The sequence below is a fragment of the Perca flavescens genome, chromosome 2 (genome assembly GCF_004354835.1).
Source record: "Perca flavescens isolate YP-PL-M2 chromosome 2, PFLA_1.0, whole genome shotgun sequence".
In the NCBI taxonomy this organism is placed as follows: Eukaryota; Metazoa; Chordata; class Actinopteri; order Perciformes; family Percidae; genus Perca; species Perca flavescens.
Genome location: NC_041332.1, coordinates 2,977,946 through 2,996,198, shown reverse-complemented (window position 1 = coordinate 2,996,198; position 18,253 = coordinate 2,977,946).

Sequence of the window (18,253 nt, the reverse complement as noted above, 5' to 3'; positions counted from 1 at the left end):
TATGAACAGGAGACCAGACCCTCCTCATAATCCACAAACACCCCCACCTTCTGAGGCCAAGACTTCAGAGAGAGAAGGACTGAAGGGACAGCAGCAGTGTAGTACTCATTTCCATTTCTCAACCATATAGTCCAGAAACTATCCTCAGGACTCAGTGTGATGTCTCCCTTCCTGTTGATCGACTCTCTGGCCACTCCTAAAGTCCATTTAGTCTTTCCTTTAACTTGAACCTCAAAGTAAAATCTGCCTGAAGAGAAACTCTGTTTTTCTAAAACACAATGACACTTAGAAAATCTCTCTGGGTTGTCTGGGAGATTCTTCCTCACATCACCATGATTCACTTGTTTCCCATCATCAGACAGGATGAGTTCAGGATGTGCTGTATCAGGATCCAGAGTCACATCCACTGCATACTGCTGGACCCTCTTCAGCTCAGACTCAAGCAGCTTCTTCATCTGTTTACTGAGTGTCTCCTCCAGCAGAACCACAGCTTTCACGACAGTCCCCTCATATGATGATGGACGGATGCTGACCTCTGTCCAGGAGGTGCTCTTCAGAGCGTTACACCTGCTCCTCATCAGTGCTTCTCTTCATCAGCTCAGAGATTTCCTGTTCCAGCTCTTTGATGAAAGCTTTGGTCTGTTTTTCTGTTGCTTTCTGCTTCTCTTTGATGGTGTTGATGAGCTCATTCAGGCCTCTCTCAACAGACTCCTTCAGAGAAGTGAAGACCTGAACACCTTCTGCTATCTCTCTGTCTGCATCTTCCTCACTGAGGTCGACTGAGTGTTTGACCTCCTGAATCTTCAGTCGTCTCTTCTGGATCATCTGCTGAATTTCAGCCTCTGTCTTCCCCAACTCTGCCTTCTTTCCTTCATATCCTTCTTTCAGAGGAACAACATCATGCATCTTGTGGTCTAAAACAGTGCAGAGCATGCAGACACATGTCTGGTCGGTCTTACAGAACAGCTCCAGAGGTTTATCGTGCTTTGTACACATCCTGCCTTCCAGGTTCTCCACAGGGTCGATCAGCTGATGTCTTTTCAGGCCTGACATTATCAGATGAGGCTCCAGGTGAGTCTCACAGTAGGAGACCAGACACACCAGGCAGGACTTAAGGGCCTTCAGTTTGGTTCCAGTGCAGACGTCACAGGGAACTTCTCCTGGTTTGGACACTTGTTGCTCTGAGCTGCTGCTGCTGGCTTTCTGTTGAGCTGACTGTCTGAACTGAGCAACCATCTCAGAGATGAAAGTGTTGACCCTCAAATCAGGTCTTGTGGTAAAACCCTCATTACACATGGGACAAAGGCACCTGTTACTAGTATTCCAGTGTTCAGTGATGCAGTTCTTGCAGAAGTTGTGACCACATGGTGTGCTGACAGGATCCGTGAACACATCCAGACAGATGGAGCACAGAAACTGATCTTCAGATTGTAGGTACATGTAAGGTGGGAGAGAACAAAAACATTATATTCAAAATACAGAGTTATTTGTTGAAAAAGAATGTGTCTTAACTGTCCTGTTAAGCATAACTTATTGAAGCAACAGCCTACATTTCTCATGATGCCTATTGAGTAGTTTAAGTGTTCCGTTTCATGTCCCATAACCCAGATGTTGCTTTTTGTTGTTGGTAATTGCCATTTTAGAGCTCGTTTAGTTCTAACCATCAGTGAGGTGGCTGTTACGTTTCTTAAACCCAGCTGTATTTTGTTACTATGTTTTGAGTTCTTGTTCGCTGTGATGACCAACTACTGCAGACGACGGCCACCTGTGGCGTTGCCTCTCGTCGGCCCTCGTTGGCTTTGTCTTGGCCAAAATTTAGCACTGGAACACACCACACAGAGTACAGCTGACAGCCAAGTACCACGTATGTTTTGCGCATGCGTGCAAGGAATTAACTCCTCATACCAACAGGTGGCGGTAATCTATTCATCATTCAACAAGGGAATCCGGATATCTTTGCTATGATACCCACAACATACAGCGTCTGCTCGGCAGAACCAAACAGAGCCTATGGTCCCTCTGCTTCACTCCCCGCCAGGAAGACAGCGGTTCCTGGAGATGTCTAACTGGACTCTGCCTCCCCCGGGCTGTCATCCGTTCTCTCGGCAAAGAAGTCTCCCTACGGTTGGAGCGGAGTGGAGTGACCAAACAGCCGGCTGCTGGCTCGTTGGCTAACGTTAGCTTGCTAATTTCAACCACCCATCATGGCTTCATCATACACCTGTTACCGAAAATTTGCAAAACTAAATTGTCACTCATCTGGCAACAAATAATTATGTATATCTTGTGGTAGGATATATCTTATATCTATTATCTTATATCTTGGGCAGCTTGGGCGGTTGTGGCTCAGTGGCTGTGCATCGGAGTGTAAATGTGTGTGAATGTTTATCTGTTGAGCAGATGGCACCTTGTACGGCACAGTGTATGAATGTGTGTGAATGGGGAATGGTTCTTGTGCTATGTAAAAGCGCTTCGAGTAGTCATTAAGATAAATACAGTACATTTACATTTTACGATCATAATGTGAAACTAAATTGTCACTCGTCTGGCAACAAATAATTATATATATGGCTTTGTATGTTATATCTTATGGACATAATGTGCAAAAATAGTTATTCTAATAAATCGAACCTGTGTGTTTGTAGAAGGAATATTCAAATTTTTGAAACTTTTATGTGTATTGGATTGACCAGATAAGGACAAGGAACCTTGGGTGTGTGTGTGTCACAGTTGTTTATTTGCCTCACTCTTGTTTCCAAGCTGAACAGCCAATTCATCTGATTGGCGGCCGCCGATGCCAATTCAACATGTTTAATCGGTATCGGTGGAACAGCCGTCGGACACATCGCACAGACTAGGCCGACAGTTGGTCGCCGTAGGCCCAACTAGGACCAACGCCGACCATACGCTTGGTGTGTCAGTGCCTTAAGTAGCTTGCCTAACATATGGGAACGTGATTAATATATTATGTTTGTATATAAACTAACTAACTAATGGAGCTGCTGACAGCAATTTACTGCTCAATGGGTGGAGCGAATTAGCATTTCCTAAAATGGTGTAAGAATGTCCCTGATTGGCTTGCCCTGGTGTTCTAACCCTAAACAATCTCACTCCTCATGCCTTAACTAAGCAAATCTAACCAACAAGTACACCAGTCAGAAAAGAAACCACTGGCCCAAGCCTACTGTGTGAAAGATTATTCATGTGTAACAACAGGCTGAACTTAATCATTGCTTTTCCTGACTTTGTAAAACAAAATGTAACAAATAAATACATTTAATATTGTCACAGAGGCTCAATACATTTAGTTTGACTATATTGTAGACTAATTTTGATTAAAGAACAGCACTGCTAACAAAGCTCTGCCTACTTCATAACACACATTTCATTTCCTCCAGCTGCTTCACATTAAAAGCTTCCCACTGGTTCTCTGTTGGGAAGCTTTTATTGTGAAACAGCCAGATGCAGCAGGATGTAGGAAATGATCAGTAAATAGTTTCCCCCACCTATTTGTAAGTTTCCTGCTATGAACAGTAACAGACATTTTAGATACAATAAGGTAAGGTAAGTGTCCTGCTATGAACAGTAACAGACCTTTTAGATACAGTAAGGTAAGTGTCCTGCTATGAACAGTAACAGACCCTTTAGATACAATAAGGTAAGGTAAGTGTCCTGCTATGAACAGTAACAGACCTTTTAGATACAGTAAGGTAAGTGTCCTGCTATGAACAGTAACAGACATTTTAGATAGAATAAGGTAAGGTAAGTGTCCTGCTATGAACAGTAACAGACCCTTTAGATACAATAAGGTAAGGTAAGTTTCCTGCAATGAACAGTAACAGACCTTTTAGATACAATAAGGTAAGGTAAGTTTCCTGCAATGAACAGTAACAGACCTTTTAGATACAATAAGGTAAGGTAAGTGTCCTGCTATGAACAGTAACAGACCCTTTAGATACAATAAGGTAAGGTAAGTTTCCTGCAATGAACAGTAACAGACCTTTTAGATACAATAAGGTAAGGTAAGTTTCCTGCAATGAACAGTAACAGACCTTTTAGATACAATAAGGTAAGGTAAGTTTCCTGCTATGAACAGTAACAGACCTTTTAGATACAATAAGGTAAGGTAAGTGTCCTGCAATGAACAGTAACAGACCTTTTAGATACAATAAGGTAAGTGTCCTGCTATGAACAGTAACAGACCCTTTAGATACAATAAGGTAAGTTTCCTGCAATGAACAGTAACAGACCCTTTAGATACAATAAGGTAAGTTTCCTGCAATGAACAGTAACAGACCTTTTAGATACAATAAGGTAAGGTAAGTGTCCTGCTATGAACAGTAACAGACCCTTTAGATACAATAAGGTAAGGTAAGTTTCCTGCAATGAACAGTAACAGACCTTTTAGATACAATAAGGTAAGGTAAGTGTCCTGCTATGAACAGTAACAGACCTTTTAGATACAATAAGGTAAGGTAAGTGTCCTGCTATGAACAGTAACAGACCCTTTAGATACAATAAGGTAAGGTAAGTTTCCTGCAATGAACAGTAACAGACCCTTTAGATACAATAAGGTAAGTGTCCTGCTATGAACAGTAACAGACCCTTTAGATACAATAAGGTAAGGTAAGTGTCCTGCTATGAACAGTAACAGACCCTTTAGATACAATAAGGTAAGGTAAGTGTCCTGCTATGAACAGTAACAGACCTTTTAGATACAATAAGGTAAGGTAAGTGTCCTGCTATGAACAGTAACAGACCCTTTAGATACAATAAGGTAAGTGTCCTGCTATGAACAGTAACAGACCCTTTAGATACAATAAGGTAAGTGTCCTGCTATGAACAGTAACAGACCTTTTAGATACAATAAGGTAAGGTAAGTGTCCTGCAATGAACAGTAACAGACCTTTTAGATACAATAAGGTAAGTGTCCTGCTATGAACAGTAACAAGACATTTTTACAGTTGTAAATAAACATTCTAAATGTGTGGCCAGGCTGTTGCCTAGCAATGGAAGCTAAACCCAAACCACAGAGATGCAGTTCCAAGTAGCCTAACTAAAATCCTGACAACTGACTAAAAATTGGGGTACTGTGGACAAATAGTCATCTATTGTTACCAATTTCACATGAGAGGAAGAGTGTGACTTGCTGCCTGAGTAGAGCTGAAGTTTAGTGTCCATCCTGTTGTTAAAAGTGTAACTATGATCAGCTGGAACGTTACTTACCACCGGGGTTTTGGTGGAGACTCTGAGCGGTCTGCACAGACGCTGGACAGCTGCATGTCCTCTTTAAACATCCATATCGTATTCCCATTGTGAGTCCAAAGCGAGTGCGTATCCAGTGTGTGTAGGTGATGAATACACTTCCGTAGATTTCAATATCTCTTGCTCTTTGACTTCTGCCACGTAGCTCGCTGCATTGGTGTTCCAGCACGATTTAAAATACAAATGGAAAAAGCAATTGTAGTCATGGTAACCCAACAAATGTAAATAAACATGAACATTAAATCAAGACTATAACCCAGAGCCATAGAGATATAAGAGTTGCGACACTCGTTGATCTTGCTAGCGGGGTGGTCACGTGGTTCATGTAACGGTAGGTTTCCACACAGCGAAATTTCGCTTTGCTCTCATTGAGGTTGAATGGCGACGAAATTCGCCCTGATTGAGCGAGATGAGAGCGAATCACTGAGGGGAGCGAAATAAAGTTGACGAAAGTTTAACTTTATTCAAATGAGGACCACTCGAGAACCAATCAGGTCCGCGTGTTTGTGTTTGGAGGCTGGAGTTACAAAAAAAGTCTGACCAAGATGGCGGAGGTTATCAGCGCCGTATCATGAAAATTTTGATGTGATTAAAATGTTTCTACACGAACATCGGTACTTCTATCAACACAAATCGTGTTTTATATGACACACAAACTTAGTTAGGGCACATACACTACTAAATAGATCACTGAATATGTTAGTTTAAACACTCGGAAGTTTTCAGCTAGCCGAGAGGCTAATCGCTAGCATGTTCGGACATTGGATTTCATTGTAGCCTAACCAGGCAGCTATAGCTAGCCAGGCTACTTGTGCATTTGTTTGATTACATGTTTTGTTGGCGAACATTCACGCTTGTAGCAACACGGATTGTTGTTTATATGTCAGACGAACTTAAACAGGGCAAACGCACACCACCAAATAGACCACTGTAGATAGTTTAAACACTCAAAATGATTCAGCTAGCCAACAGGTCACCCGCTAGCATATTCGGACATTGCATTTCATTGTAAACATAGTGAGGCAGCTAGGCTAAATAGCAAGGTTACCAGAGCATTTATGAGCTAACATTTTACCGATGGTTTGCTGCTGTGCATTTTCACCGCCCAGTCTTCCGACAGCCCGGGACATTTAAAAAAATGATGCGGTCTTGCGAGTTGTTTTCGTGACCACACCCCTGAGGCTAACTTTCGCCGGACGAAATTCGCGAGGTTTTTCGCTGTGTGGAACCCTACCGTAAGCCTGTATAGTTCCAAACACACGCAGCGCTGTCATGTTCCCTATGACAGCAGCGATTGCGATATTGAATGGTAAATATGAATAAAAACCCATACCCATGTACATGTTTGATTGTTATTGCATATTTGTAAATGTCAGTTTACATTTGGAATGGGGTGACAACTAGGGATGAACCGAACCCAGCGTTCGGTTCGGAATTCGGCCGAACTTTGGGCTTTTTGACGGAGTTCGGGTACTGCCGAACCGAACGGTACCAAAGAGAAGTAACGAGAGAAAAACAGATGAACGTTGTGTTGAGTTTCTGCTCTTGCCAAAGAGTATAGAAGTAACAACAGGCGAAACTCAATAGAACGTTCCATTGCAAACAAAACTGACACGCACCCATGACAGAGCTGCAGCTCCGCTATCTTGGACTGAACTATCTTGTTACTTCACTACTCTTTGTAGACATGGTCAACGTAATGACGTAGCTAGACGGAATGCAGTAGCAACCTAGCAACGGCAGTAAGCTGTGAGAAAGTGAAAATGGAACTTGTGAGCAGAAAAAGTGTTGTTTGGCAGTACTTTCAGTCAAAAGAAGGCGATTCAAGTCGCGCTACATTTTCAATTTGCAATGCTGATTGGTCTCGTGGTGATGAGGACCCTAAACTATACACAACATCGCTGCTGTTAAGACATTTGCGTATGAAACATCCGAAAGAATACGAGTTGTGCATGAAGGAATCTCCAGATAGCAGCCAAAATGCAGCAACTTCAGGTACGGCAAAGGAAGTCCCAGCTAAAAACTTGTGTTAACCAGACAGTGCCTCTCCCAGGCTGTCAGCTGTTCTCTCGGTAAATGAGTCTTCCTACAGCGGGAGCGGAGCGACCGAACGGCCGGCTGCTGCTCGTTAGCTAACGGTAGCTTTCTAATTCCACCCACCCAACATGCCTTCATCATACACTGGTTAGCGAAAGTTTGCAAAACAAAATTGGCACTCATCTGGCGATAGCAATGCACTTTCCTACGATGTGAATAGAGCGTGGGGGTAGCCTACTTTATGGGATTATAAATCTAAAAGGCTAATATTTTGGATATTGGTTGGATCTTGAGATAGGGTAAACATAGGCCTTGTCAAAAATAGTTTTTCCCACTTGTGTGCCAGGCATAATGTTGCCTATTCTTTTTTATTTTTTACACTTAAAATACAAAGAAAAATGCACTGCTGTGGGGCATATCCAGTTGTCTCATGCACGGTTGCATTATATGCAAACGTTAGAGTTTGTATTTGTTGGGGCCATTTGGCCTTTTCTTTCAAAGGCAACGAGCGAAGCATACTACCCAGAGTCCTATTGAACCTCTCAGTTCCCCCATTTCCCATTGGATGGTATGCTGTGATGTGCGACTTAGAGACTCCTGACAGCTTCAGCAGTTCGGCAATGAGTTCACTCTCAAAATTAGCCCCTTGATCTGTGTGGATGCGCTCTGGAAATCCATACACACAAAAGACGTTATCCCATATCTTTTTAGCAACCTGCTTTGCTGTTTGATTTGTGCATGGAAATGCATGGGCCAACTTTGTGAAGTGATCTGTTAGAACGAGAACATCCACTGAACGCTGTTTGCAGTCTTCTGCACTCCAAAAATCCAGACACACCAACTCCATGGGAACGGAGGTCCTGATACACCTCTGACAGCATTTGACATAGTCTTTGATCTGATGCTCCATCTTGTGCCAAAAGAATCGTTGTCTTGTCAGTTGAGTTGTTCTTGCCTGCCCCTGATGTCCAGCTAGATCATGTACACCCTGCAGGGCTTTTTTTACCAGACTTCTTGGTAATACAAACTGGTGTCTCTTTTGTTTACTTAAGGGATCTTTGGTTACCCGGTAAAGCACTCCATCCAGAACCTTCAACCTCTCCCACTGCTTCATGAGCACCAAGGCCCCTGTGTCCAAACCGACCTTCTCTCTCCTTGCGGGCCTTCTCTTCCGGCTGAGAAATGGCATGATCTTGGAGATGCTAGGATCCAGCTCTTGGCTTTGTCGGAGCTCCTCCAAAGAGAAGGCAGGTAACAGGTCTTGTCCTGGTGGTACAAGGTGCTGAGCCGATTGGACTAGCTGAGCTGCTCTACACTCTGTGGCAGTATCCCATCGGTTATGAGCATCAAGGAGGGCCTCCACAACTCGGTTACATGAGAATGGGAGAGGATGAGACTTATTGGCAGGCTCCTGCATTGATTTCTCTGCCTGGAGACACTGTACTTTCAGACGAAAGAGATCTTGCACTCCATCTTGCTCAAGTTCCTCTGATTCGGTGAGTAGATTGTCATAACACTCTGTGATAAGCCTCTGACCAACTGTCCGAGCGAACGGGTCCCGGCTGAGGGCATCTGCCACTATGTTCTTGGTCCCTGCAATGTGCTTTAGATTGAAGGTGTATGGAGCGAGCTTGGCGACCCAGCGCTGTTCGCAGGCATCAAGTTTGGGCTTGGTCATTATATATGTGAGTGGATTGTTGTCTGTCCACACTGTGAACGAGTTGCCCTTCAGCCAATGACTGAACTTTTCACACACACTCCACTTTAACGCCAAGAACTCAAGCCTGTGTGCTGGATACCTCTTTTGTGAACCGCTCAAGGTCTTACTTGCAAAGGCAATAGGTCGTGCCTTACTCTCACCATCCGGTATCTGTGATAAGACTGCTCCAAGCCCATCCAAGGAAGCATCAATTGACAGGATCAGTGGACGTGAAAAATCAGGGTGGGCAAGAACCACACAGTTCAGTAGACTCTCTATCAGTCTGACAAAGGCTACGTCACATGCTGGAGTCCAGTCATCAGATTTAAGTTTCCTGTATGTCCCTGCATTTTCCTTTACTTTCACTTTTCCTCTTCTCTTCTGTCCAGCAGTGAGAGCAAAGAGTGGTTTAGCGATGGAAGAGCAGTTGGGGATAAAGTGCTGATAATAGAAGATCATCCCCAGAAAGGATTTAATCCTCCGCACTGAGGGCGTACATCCATCATCTTCCATGAGATCAGTTTTGGACATTTTGGATATGACTTCGACCTTTGCCGGATCCACAGCCACCCCACTGCCGTCGATGATATGGCCTAAAAACTTGACAGACGCTCGCATCAAATGGCACTTTTTAGGACTTAACTTGAGATTGTGGTCTCGCAGCCTTTGAAAAACAATTTCCAGTCTCTGCAAGGCCTCCTCTTCAGTTGGTGCAAAAACGAGCAGGTCATCCAAGTAGCATAACAAGCTGCTGAAGTTAAGGTCACCAAATATGCTCAACATCATGCGCATGAATGATGCAGGACTATTGCACAGTCCCTGCGGCATCCGGTTATACTCATGTAGGCCTAGAGGCGTAGTGAAGGCTGTGTATTTCTTGTCCTCTTCAGCCAAGGGGACATTATAGAAGCCGGATGTCAAATCCATGGTGCTGAAAAAGGTGTTTCCCCCCAAAGCAGCCAAACAGTCTGATTGGTGTGGGAGCGGGTGGGCGCCAACGGAAATCTGTGCAGATCCTCAAACTTCCATCTTTCTTCTATACCAACACCAATGGTGAGGCATAGTCACTCACAGACTTCCGTATTATCCCTTGTTCCTCCATTTCTGTCAGGGTTTGCCGTAGTTTCTGATACTGAGCAGGTGGAACTCTCCGATAAGGAAGGCGGAAAGGACGATCATCGGTAAGTCGGATGCGATGGACAAAGCCCTTTGTCTCGCCACAGTCCAATGCATGCTTTGAGAAAACATCATTATAGCGCTCAATCAACTGCACTAACTTTTCTTTCCCTCTGTGGTCAGTGTGACAAGATTTTAGGTCAAGGTCACTGAGGCCAACATCTCGCAGTCTCTGTTCAAGTTCTGAGAGGTTGGTAGATGTGGCATGTTCCTCAGGAGTAGTTTTCTCAACTTCACAAGAGCCTTGGAAGATCTCAAAATCCTCTACAGCCAAGCAGGGGGATACATCAGCCAGTTTACAGTTTCTCTTCAGCGTAATGGGTTTATCAGACAGATTAGTGACCTTCATGGGGACCCACCTGTCTCCCCACAGCGGTGTCACTACACGGCCAACCATTATGTTACGCGGCATTGACTTAGATGAGGTAGGTTCAACAATGGCTGCACTTCCTGGTGACATGGGTGCTTTTTTAGGAAGCTTACCCCATACAAGGTGTTCTTGTCTGGCCAGAAGAGTGACAGCCTGCCTGAGCTTGACTGTGCCGATTTTGGTTGGTAGCTCGCCACCCCTCCAACGGAATGTATTCGCCATAAGGTCCAAAAACTGCTCACACTCCGGAGAGGAAGAGAAAATGTCACTAGCGAGCAGCCGCCAATAATCATCACTGCTTTTAAGCTGATGCATGAGAAACTTAATCACATTTGTGCCAATGATTATGTCATCTCGTTGACCTGGTACCACAAGGACTGGAACAATGCAACTCTCCCCATACACCTTCAGTTCAACCTCATAAATGCACTTTGGTTTTGTGAGTTTCCCTCCACACCCCACTAAAACCACGTCTTCATCCATTTGTTTTGACACTGACAATATGCTTTCATCAAGCATCCTTTTCTCCACTTCTTCACTGAAAGTGCAAGCCATGGAGCCTGAATCGAGCATTCCTTTCAACTGATATTTGTTATTCACGCTGACAGGAGCATAAAACAGTTCATCGTATGGTTCAACTCTTTGTGAGTTCTGTGCTATTATTTTCACCCCAGCTGGTGTGGTACTGCATGCCTTCACAAAATGTTGTTCAAGTGTACTGTCGTTTTTGAGGGTTTGTTTATCATCACCCACACATCCCCTCCCCGAATGCGGGTCTATTAGTTTAAAGGCTGCTGCTCTCGGGGTGAGTTTGTAGCCGGATGCTCTTGTCTGAAATTGTTATTCGGACAGTTTCTCTTGATGTGACCAGGCTTGAGGCAAGACAAGCACAAGCGTTCGTGTCTACAGTGAGCCAAGGTGGAGTGTTCAACAGACTTGCAAACCTTGCACAATTTCTTTTGAAACGGGTCAGATGAGTGCTGTCTGACTGCTGTTGCTTGATTGTTTTGAGCAAGTGTACGGTCAAGGAGACCAATGAGGGTCTTTATGCAATTGTCATCAATCTGAGGGTGAGTTGTGGCACTCAACTCAACCGGGACAGGAGGCGGCACTGAGCAGCTGGCTGAAGTTGACTCGTCGGCTGCAGCAGTTTGAACATGAGCTGCCACAGGTCTAGCTGATGTGAAACGACTTGGTTTGGTAAGGGACTTTTCCTTCAGTTCTATCTGATAACGGTCGACATGTTCCTGTATTTCACTAGCAGTCCACTTGTCTGGTGCTTTGAATCTCAACACTGCAGCGAGAGAGGGATCTGGACAATACTTTACAAACATCATGGTTACCTCTCGACGGGGATCACCAATGTGTCTTCCTTGTCTCTTTAAGCCCTCCTCAGCTGCATCGACAGCCTTGTTAAGGCGGATCCAATATTCAACTGGGTTCTCTCCTGCAACAGGCACTGTGCTGTAGAAGTCGGCAAGGGGCATACTTGAACATGTTATCTCACCAAAATGTTGTTTCAGTATATCCGTTATTACTCCTGGGTTCTCATGGGGCTTCAGTAATGGGTTGCTACGGAGGGTTATCTTCACCACATCTTTAGCTTTACCCATTAACTTTGATAGAATCTCTTCAGACTGCTCCTCGAGTTTCACACCTCTCTTTCTCAAGTATCTATTCATGAACTCCTCCCACTCGTATACAGAATGCTTGTCTGAGCCATCTCCTCTGAAAACAGGAGGTTCTTTCACATCGGACTGCATGACCAACTTCATACCAGTCAGATTAAGGGTAGAGTCAGCGAGTATCTGGCCTGCACCTGAGTTCTGAACCTGTGCACCTTCATCGGTATTCACCTCCCCCTTTAATTGAGCTGATAGAGTCTCTCCCACTTGTTGGGCAATGTGCGTGATAAGATTACTCAGAGCTGGGTCAGCAATGTCTGGAATTGCTGAAAGCATTTCGGTGGGTCTATTGTTAGGGTATAAACTATAAGATAGCCTGGTGGAGCTTAAGGCAGGTGATCCCACAATACCTGGAGCTCTAACTGGAGTATTACACAGCTCATTTAAAAGTCTTCCCCTCCCAGAACTAAGAACAGAATCAACAGAGGGCACATTTTCTCCCCTTCCAATATTAAATGTCATTCTCTTCACTTAACACTTAATTTACAGCCAAACAAAAACAGGAAATACTTTTTTTTTTTTTTTTTTTTTTTTTTTTACAATAGGCAACAAAGTTATTTTGTTTTCTTTCTCAGTAAAATACAAAACAAATGAAATGTCACTTAAATGTAGTTTTTTTTTCTTCAACTGTGACAATGTTACTTCAAATTAAATGATTTTTTTTTTTTTAAACAAAAACAAAACACTCAAAAGTGATGTAACTTCAATGAAAAGTTCTTTTAACTGTGACAAAATCACTTCAGTGCAATCTCAAACAAACAAAAAAAAAGAAAACCTTGCGATGGCATTCAGCAACCTCCGGTGACCAAGCTGGTGTTGATCCACGATGGATCCGGGTCACGGCACCAATGTAACCGGCCTGGCCTCAGTACCGGTTACCTGCGTTGTGTCTAACGTGTGAAGCAGACGACTGGAGACTCAGGCTTTGGCACAGGACATTTATTGCTGTTGAGTGTTTTAGAGAGGAGAAACACAGCGTTGGTAATATGCCCTCAACACACACCGCTCTCGGCCAGATCCAACATCGTCTCACCAATAATTTCATTTCTCAATAAAATAAAATCCCTGCATATGAAACAATGAATGCAAAAATACAACATGAGAATATAAAAATACTTTGTAATATATAGCCTATATAGAACTGCTCTCAGATGTCTCACACTCACACTCTAACTACAACCTCACAGCATTACAAAATATACATTTTAAACCACCATAAATCCTGTGCAAATAACATACCTGTTGAGTGTTTTAGAGAGGAGAAACACAGCGTTGGTAATATGCCCTCAACACACACCTAACAACATAGGGAGAACATACATATACTTATATGAGCGCAGTGCAGGACACAAAATGGAGAATGCCAACGCAGATACATGTGAAAACAGAGCATGTAAGCTAGCTCACTAAAACACTCCGAACTGAATAATAAACAAAAATACACGGAAGAGAATGAAACAGTCTAACTGCTAAAAACCTATACTAACCACAATCAGTCTGTATAATCACTTAAGTACATATTAAACATCGTATTTTATATATCCATCTCGCGCTACACAAAGCACCTACCGCTCTCGGCCAGATCCAACATCGTCTGACGAGAGCCGGGAAAACAACCAGTACGTTCACAAAACGACCAGCAGGGGGCGCATTACCCATGCAACATACGCAATCCCTTCATAGAATAAGCAGCAAATAAACAAAAATGAATGCACAGTAAAATGAGGGATATTTGGTGGAATACAAACACTTTTCCATACCTGCTACATTTACTGTGTTAAGAATGGGAGTAGGGTTCGGTTCGGTTCGGCGTTTGGCAGAATCTTAACCAGTAGGTTCGGTATTCGGCAGAACCCCAAAAATCTGGGTTCGGTACATCCCTAGTGACAACTGAAAGCTATGTATAGATACGTTTTTAAGTTTTGGAGGGAAAGCTTCAGGTCCGTGTTAGCATGATAGCACTAGGCTACTGTCCTGTATTGTCCTTCGTGTCACGGGGACTTTAGTTTATTTACATTTTGTATTAGCCTGTCCAAACGCGTTTGTTCTGACATGTCTGGGACCCCCCCCCCGTGCCAGTTCACGTTAAATTACATCACATAGTACGCAAGGGTCACCGGGGACCTGAAGCTCAATGTCAGGCCAATGCAAAAACGTCAAAAATAAACTAAGTCCCGGGGGACCCGAAGGACAACACAAGGGTTAACCTTACTACATCTTTTTGAGATCAAAGATGATTCAAGATGTTCTTTTTTGCACATCTGGTCTATTGTATTTTCCTTGATGTTGCTTGTAATTCCGATTCACTTACCCGTGGTCGGAGAGCAATTGAGAAAGCAGAGTAGCAACGGTCCATTCAGCATTTAGTGTCCAGCCCACTTCTTCTGATGAGGAAGGAGTTGACCACAAAACCATGATCATTTTAAGACTAAGCCATACACCAAGTATCACATATATTAAAGAATAACAACTGTGTGTATGTGTGTGTATGTATTTATGTACAACCATGATTATTTTAAGACTAAGCCATACACCAAGTATCACATATATTAAAGAACAACAACTCAATACACTTGGATGAATACATTTTTAATTTTTATTAAACAATGAGTGACACAAGAACAAGTACAGAAAAAATGAATACGGTGGGGAAAGGAGACAATTAAAAAAAAGCAATACAACTAAGATTCACCGCTGGCACCACTGGTTATAAAACCCTTCAGCAAATGCAGATTCTACTGCCTAACATCTGCATGCTGCAAAGGAGGATACAGTATGTAAAGCTGGAGCCAGAAGTTTTGGGGGTTAGTGTTTGAGATGCTGAGTGTTTAATAAAACAAATCCTCTCCACATATATCAGGCCGAGGTTTGTGGGAAAAAAAACAAGTGGGAACAAGTATGAATAAGAGCAACAAAGTAGAGCCAGGAATATGGGGAATAGTATAAGTGATTAATTAACAAACAATATCCTCCACATATATCAGGCTGAGGTTAAGGATTCAATCATAGTGCCTCAGGGTAAACAGCCGTGATAAGGGGTACCTTGGCAGCAAGAGTCAGACTAAGAAGGCAATTTCAACACAGCAGACTGAGCAGACTTCCTCACATAAGGTCATAACATCTCATCCACTGCCAAACACCTTACTGGTTGCCATGGATGTATTTGGCCTCTCCATCCCCGGCACACCGTCCGCAGCCTCCAGTCTCTTCTTATTCCAGCAGCCAGCAGCCACCACCAGCAGCCACCACCAGCAGCCGTCGCCAGCACCAGTAGGGCTGCTGGAATATGGAAAGAAATATGATCATAATTATTTCGGTCAATATTGAAATCACGATAATTTAACACGATTACTTGTTGATTTCAGGAAAGATGTTGCAATTATTGAACTTAAAAAAACAGTGGAAAACGTTAAATAAATCAACAGTAAAAAAAACAACACACAACTGTGAAATTTGCCTTAATACTTTTTCATATTTAAAATTATGTCATTGTCATATGTCACTTACTGATATTTTGTGTGTGGAATAACTTGTATTCATAAATGAAATCCAACAGCCCTTTCAAGGGTATAATTAAACAACCGCAACCTTATTTCTAGACACAGTACTCAGCTGACTAAGCTAACACCGTCAGGTTCAGTAGATAAAACCTAAATAAAACCCGTCCTTAATCAACCTTAATGATCCTAGTAATCCAACATCAATAACTAACTAAATCAAAGGTGTCAGAGATTCACTACTGAACTTCGTAATTGTTGGTGAAACGATAACTTCACAGCTGGCGAAGTCAAGCTAACAAACGAGCTAACAAACTAGCAGGCAATCGGTCGGCTACCAAGATAAAAAAATATATAATCACGCTGTGCACACATACAAATAAAGATCAGTATATGCATCATAAAGGGCCTCTGATAAAATACAGTTGACAATTCAAAAGAGGTAGCTATTTAATCAACTTACCTCAGAAGTTACTCGACGGCCAGCAATGAAAATGAATGATGTCCGACGCCGTGAAAGGGTTGTTTGGAGCTATGCGAGGCTGCATACCCCGGAAGTAGGCGGGAAAAAGCGTACAACCGAGTCCAATGGGAGTGTCGCCACTCTGTCTTTCTCTATCACTCTGCTATAACCTAGGTAACGCAAATGCATAACGAATACACTAACAGAACATCATTTACACACTTAAACTGGGAAATGAACCGTTAATAACGGATGGATCAAACAACACAGGACTTTCTCCCAGGAGACCGGGGATCGTGTCCCGGTTGTGACGTTTCCTTTCCCCGTTGGTTTTTTCCTAAACCAAACTGTCCTGTTGCCGTGAGACCGTGTTGTCCATCCATCCATCTTCGTCCGCTTATCCGGTGTCGGGTCGCGGGTGGAGCAGCTCCAGCAGGGGACCCCAAACTTCCCTTTCCCGAGCAACATTAACCAGCTCCGACTGGGGGATCCCGAGGCGTTCCCAGGCCAGGTTGGAGATATAATCCCTCCACCTAGTCCTGGGTCTTCCCCGAGGCCTCCTCCCAGCTGGACGTGCCTGGAACACCTCCCTAGGGAAGCGCCCAGGGGGCATCCTTACCAGATGCCCGAACCACCTCAACTGGCTCCTTTCGACGCAAAGGAGCAGCCGCTCTACTCCGAGCTCCTCACGGATGACTGAACTTCTCACCCTATCTCTAAGGGAGACGCCAGCCACCCTCCTGAGGAAACCCATCGGACGCTTGTACAATGGAACTCGTTCTTTCGGTCATGACCCTGCCATCCATATCAGTGACTTCCGCCTGGGAAATCAACAACAATCCCCCGTTATCCTCCAGCTCTGCCTCTAACATAGAGGGCGTATTAGTCGGATTCAGGAGTTCCTCAAAGTGCTCCTTCCACCGCCCTATTACCTCCTCAGTTGAGGTCAACAGTGTCCCATCCTTACTGTACACAGCTTGGATGGTTCCACCCTTCCCTCTCCTGAGGTGGCGAACAGTTTTCCAGAAGCACTTTGGTGCCCACCGAAAGCCCTTCTCCATGTCTTCTTCAAACTTCTCCCACACCCGCTGCTTTGCCTCTTTCATGGCAGAGGCTGCAAGCCTTCGGGCCCTTCGGTACCCTGCAACTCGTTCCTCCCAATCACGCTTCTCCAGGTGTCTCCATCATTGCCCACGTGCGTGTTGAAGTCCCCCAGCAGAACAATGGAGTCTCCCACTGGAGCCCCATGCAGGACTCCACTCAAGGTCTCCAAGAAGGCCGAATACTCCGAACTCCTGTTTGGTGCATATGCACAAACAACAGTCAGAGTTTTCCCCCCCACAACCCGCAGGCGTAGGGAGGCGACCCTCTCGTCCACCGGGGTAAACTCCAACGTAGTGGCGCTCAGCCGGGGGCTTGTGAGTATCCCCACACCCGCCCGGCGCCTCACACCCTGGGCAACTCCGGAGAAGAAAAGAGTCCAACCCCTATCCAGGAGTACGGTTCCAGAACCGAGACTGTGCGTAGAGGTAAGCCCCACCAGATCTAACCGGTAGCGCTCCACCTCCCGCACCAGTTCCGGCTCCTTCCCCCACAGAGAGGTGACGTTCCACGTCCCCAGAGCCGGCGTCTGCCGCCCGGGTCTGGTCCGTCGAGGCCCCTGACCTTCACTGCCACCCATGTGGCAGCGCACCCGACCCCAGCGGTTCCTCCCACAGGTGGTGGGCCCATGGGCTGGAGAGATGGGAGCCACGTAGCTTGTTCGGGCTGTGCCCGGCCGGGCTCCGTGGCAAACCCGGCCACCAGGCGCTCGCCCGGCGAGCCCGCCGTCTGGGCCTGGCTCCAGGCGGGGCCCCGGCTTCCTCGGGCAGGGTCACTCCATCTCTACCTTGTTTTTCCATAGGGTTTTTGAACCATTCTTTGTCTGGCCCCTCACCTGAGACCACTTTGCCTTGGGAGACCCTACCAGGAGCACAAAGCTCCAGACAACACAGCCATAGTTTGAGTTATGGAGGAGCAGATAAGAGTAAACTTCTCCTTTTCAGTTATGTGATATTTATT